The sequence below is a fragment of the Coffea eugenioides genome, chromosome 3 (assembly GCF_003713205.1).
Source record: "Coffea eugenioides isolate CCC68of chromosome 3, Ceug_1.0, whole genome shotgun sequence".
Taxonomy (NCBI): domain Eukaryota; kingdom Viridiplantae; phylum Streptophyta; class Magnoliopsida; order Gentianales; family Rubiaceae; genus Coffea; species Coffea eugenioides.
The window spans coordinates 8,728,231-8,732,798 of record NC_040037.1 but is presented as its reverse complement, the minus strand read 5'-3'; the positions used below and the strand labels follow the sequence as shown (position 1 = coordinate 8,732,798).

The 4,568-nt window shown below is 44.0% G+C and overlaps 1 non-coding gene across 1 annotated transcript; it reads left to right on the top strand.

Annotated features, from left to right (window-relative positions):
• The first annotated feature begins 2,527 nt into the window (after positions 1-2,527).
• On the top strand, positions 2,528-2,634 carry LOC113767208. The gene has a single exon (XR_003467927.1). It is a non-coding gene; the product is annotated as a small nucleolar RNA R71 (small nucleolar RNA).
• The last annotated feature ends 1,934 nt before the right edge of the window (positions 2,635-4,568 follow it).

Sequence of the window (4,568 nt, the reverse complement as noted above, 5' to 3'; positions counted from 1 at the left end):
ACTTCCCTGGCTACTGAAAAGGTGCGGCTGGAGCCTAAGGAGGCGGTGGATGCGGTGGAGTCGCGCGCTGGGTTCTGCTGCTGGATGCTGCGCGCGCACGCCAAGGCTCGCACGCGGTGGGCAGCTGGTAGGCCTGCTGGGCGTCGCGTGCGCTGCTGGTGCCGCGAGGTTGCGCGAGTAGCAGAAGGGGTCGCGCGAGGTTGATTTGAGCGGCGGCGGCGGACAGCGATGGTAGGCGGCGGCGAGCTTGACCAAAACAAAGGAGAAAGGTCTGGAAACGTAGGCAATAGAAATTTGGAGAAGATTGTCCAAGACTAGTCAAAGAAGAAGGGAAAGTGGAAGGAGTAGGGTCTTGGTCAAACTTTTTTTTTTTATTTTTTTTTTTTCGCTATCGGAGGGGTTGGAAGGCGTGGGCACGCCTTGGAGAGCATACTCTTCTGCCCACCACATCCAAATGATGTCCAAACGAACTCTTTTTTTTTTTTTTTTTTTTTGCAAGGCGTGGGCACGCCTTGGAACCCCTACTCTTCTGTCCAACACCACAAAAACCATCAAAACATTAAAATAAAACTGAAAAATCATAAAGTAAGGAAAAATGATCACAACTAATATTGTAATTCTTGTGTTGCCTCCCAAGCAGCGCCTTTCTTTAATGTCTTTGGCTAGACATAGCACCACTCTTTAGTCTGGATGTAATTGAATTTTTCTTGTAATTGGTGGCCCTCCTCCAGGATCCACATGGCCATTGAGTGCAACTTTTTTCCTAAATTTTCTCTCCATTTTTACCTCATGAATTGCTTTCATCCTATAGGACTTGTTCGCAGCAACCTTGAATTTACCCCTATAAGCAAACTTAGAAAATTCTTGCACAGAGGGATTAGTGGTATACATAGCAAACACAGAATGAGAGTTAACAGGATGTTTCATTGTATCAAAAATATTGAAGTGGACTATTTCTCCATCAAATTCCATCGTGAGAGTACCCTTACTAACATCAATTTTAGTCTGGGCAGTACTCAAGAATGGCCTTCCTAATATAATGGGTGATGGATTTGGGACACTTCTATCATCCATGTAAAGCACATAAAAATCAGCAGGAAAAATTAATCCATCTACTTGCACTAAAACATCCTCAACTATCCCATCCGGATAAGCACATGTACGATCAGCCAATTGAATTATTATCCCCGTTTCTTTTAAAGGTCCTAAATTTAGGGAATCATAGATTGACTTAGGCATCACATTAATAGAAGCTCCTAAATCTATCATGGCATTTTTGATACTAGAATAACCAATCTTACAGGGGATAGCAAACATACCTGGATCTCCACATTTGGGTGGGAGTTTCCTCTGAAGTACAGCTGATACATTCTCTCCCACCATCACTCTTTCATCACCCCTTAGTTTTCTTTTGTTAACGCACAAATCTTTCAAGAACTTTGCGTACTTGGGTACCTGCTTGATCGCGTCTAATAGGGGGATGTTTACTTGAACTTTGCGGAACACATCCAGGATTTCTTTTTCCTTTTCTGCCCTCTTTGTCTTTTCCAACCTGCAAGGAAAAGGGGGTAAATTAGCTTTAACGGGTATTGATGGTGTGAGAATTACCTCAGGACCTCCACGAATGTGTCCTCCTTCCTCTATCTCCTGCTCGATCTCGTCTTCACTTTTACTCTTTGAGTTTGTGACCTTCGGCCCCTCCACTTCCTTGCCACTCCTTAATGTCATGGCACTTACATTTCTGGGGTTTATCTCAGGTTGCGATGGCAATTTTCCATAGACGTGGGACTCCAGACGATTAATGGCAGTTGCCATTTGACTCATACGAGTCTCCATGTCCTTCATGCCTGCTTTGGTGTCATGTTGGAACTGAGTAGTACTTGCAACTAAGGACCTAGTCTCCTGCTGGAGCTGAGTGGTGGTCGCGACGAGTTGAGTGGTAGTCGTGGCCAAACTCTTGACAATTTCTTCCAAAGAACTCCCTGAGCTTGAGGACGAGGGTTGAGACTTATGTTGCCAAGGTTGCTGAAAACCTGGAGGCCGATTGGAGAATGCATTTTGTGGCCTACTACCATAGCTGAAATTGGGATGATCTCTCCAACCAGGGTTGTACGTGTTAGAGTATGGGTCGTACGGTCTTTGAGGCGCGGGCACGCCTCCAGCCATGTTCACTTGTTCAGCTCCATCCTCTTGCAACATAGGGCATGAGTCAGTGGGGTGGTCCATGCTAGTACAGATTCCACACACCTTTGCTCGCGGCGTGTCTCTCATGGCTAATTGCCTAACAACAGACGTCAATTCTGACAGTTGCTGCTGTATGGATGAAGTCTCTACCTCATTGACTCTACGAGGAGGGTTGCTCTCACGTAAACCAAATTGCTGGGAGTTCTCTGCCATGGCTTCGATGAGCTCCCACGCTTCCCTCGGTGTCTTGTTTGCAAGTGCTCCCCCACTCGCAGCATCAATGATACTCCTATCTGTTGATTGGAGCCCTTCATAGAAGTATTGGATTAACAGTTGTTCACTAATTTGATGCTGCGGGCATCTAGTGCACAACTTGTTAAACCTATCCCAGTATTCATACAAGGACTCACCGGGATATTGTTTAATGCCGCAGATCTCCTTCCTCAAACTCGCAGCCCGGGATGCAGGGAAGAATTTTTCCAAGAATTTCTTTTTCAGCTGCGCCCATGTGGTAATACTACCTGCTGGTAGGTAGTACAGCCAATCTTTAGCTGCATCTTTGAGAGAGAACGGGAAGGCTCTCAGTCTAATTTGCTCTTCAGTGACCCCAGGAGGTTTCATACTAGAGCAGACCACCTCGAACTCCTTTACGTGCTTGTGGGGTTCTTCGCCAGAGAGACCATGGAAAGAGGGTAAGAGTTGAATCAACCCCGACTTCAATTCGAAAGCGGTATTCTCAGCCAAAGCGGGGAATGTGATGCATAAGGGCTGGTGAGTCAGCTCCGGGGCAGCCAGCTCCCTCAATGTTTGGTTGTTGGCCATGCTTATTTCGTCTTCCGCTGACTCGTTTGCAGCAAATAAGTGCCCTTCTTTTTGCCTCTTGGTCTCTTGCCTCCGCCTACGCGCTGCCTTCTCAACCTCAGGATCGTATACTAATTCACCTGTGCGAGAAGAACGGGGCATAAACCAGCAAAAGTACCAAGAAGAATAGAATAAAATAAAAATAAAACAAAAACTGAATTTGAAAAGAAATAAATAATCCAAACACCAGCTCCCCGGCAACGGCGCCAAAAATTGACAGGTGCCGAACCTGTACAATAATAATTACTAAAAAGTCCTAATTACCACCTCAATTAAATAATTATAGAACAAATCCAAGTACTGGAGCAGGGACCCTAGGTGTGCAATGGGTTACTTGATTCACCCTGTTCCCGAAGAGTTTGCTTGATCCGATATACCGGGTTTGTCTATAAGAATACTAATTTTGCGTACAATGGCAAGTAGGGTCGATTCCACAGGGAGCAGGTAGGAAATTATTTCTTTCCAAATTAGTAGAACGAAATTGGGGGATTTTCAATGGGAGGCAAACAAAAATAAAATAAAATAAAACAAACAAAATTCAAAACTAACTCACAAAGCACAATTCACTAAAAATAGCAATTAATAAAAGTTCTACCCAAAGGATCAACTGCTCAGGCACGGTCCAATTAAATGCTCATCGATGCAAAGATATTTCATCCATTTTTCACTAGGTTGGTTATAGTTATCAATAAGCTCTGACAACCAGTTCTTCCTTACCTTTTCGACAGTCAAGGTACGACCATTGACTGCTTCCCTAACCAGATAACAACCCTAGGTACGACCATAGGAATTTAATTACCCAATTGCATTAAAGTTAGAAGAACCCAACCCTAACCAATAAACACGCTAAGAGGGTTTATTTAAGCTAGATCCTGCGTTTCCCCATCATAAAACCAATTATGGTGGTTGCCACGGGGTGTTAACTAAATGAACAATTACGGATTCTATTTAATTAACGTGGCAGTAGGCTATTAAGTTAAATCAAATACCCGGCCGTTGATATTCAATCAATAAAATACCCATGAACAATTAATTCAGGAAACGCACGAATAGCAATTAATTGGAGGAAATAATAAAGATTTGGTTAGATCTCACAGGTATTATGGACCGCGCCTTTGCGTCAACCTTTGGGTAGAGGAGGAAATTAGCCGCTCCTCATCGTGTCAATCCCGCATGATTTAATTGAATTCATTCAATTAATTGCCGAAGAATTGGAAAAGATGAATTAACGAAGGAACGGCTGAAAAACCTTCGCTTCCCTTTGTTGGGTTTCGCGTTCGTACCCCTGGAGCGAAAGTAGAAGCAAAAGTCGAATAGGAAAAATTGTACAGAATCCGAAAGCAAAAGCTACAGCAGAGGAGAAAGTCTCCAATGTCTGACCCAGAGCCGCCGAAGAAACCAAAAGAAAAATAAAAGCGTCTGACAAATCTCGGAAAAGAAGACTAAAGCTCAGGTATTGATCCCCTCATTCTGAATCTCCTTTTTCTTTTTATATGTAGCGCCGCCCAAGAGAAGTCAAGAAG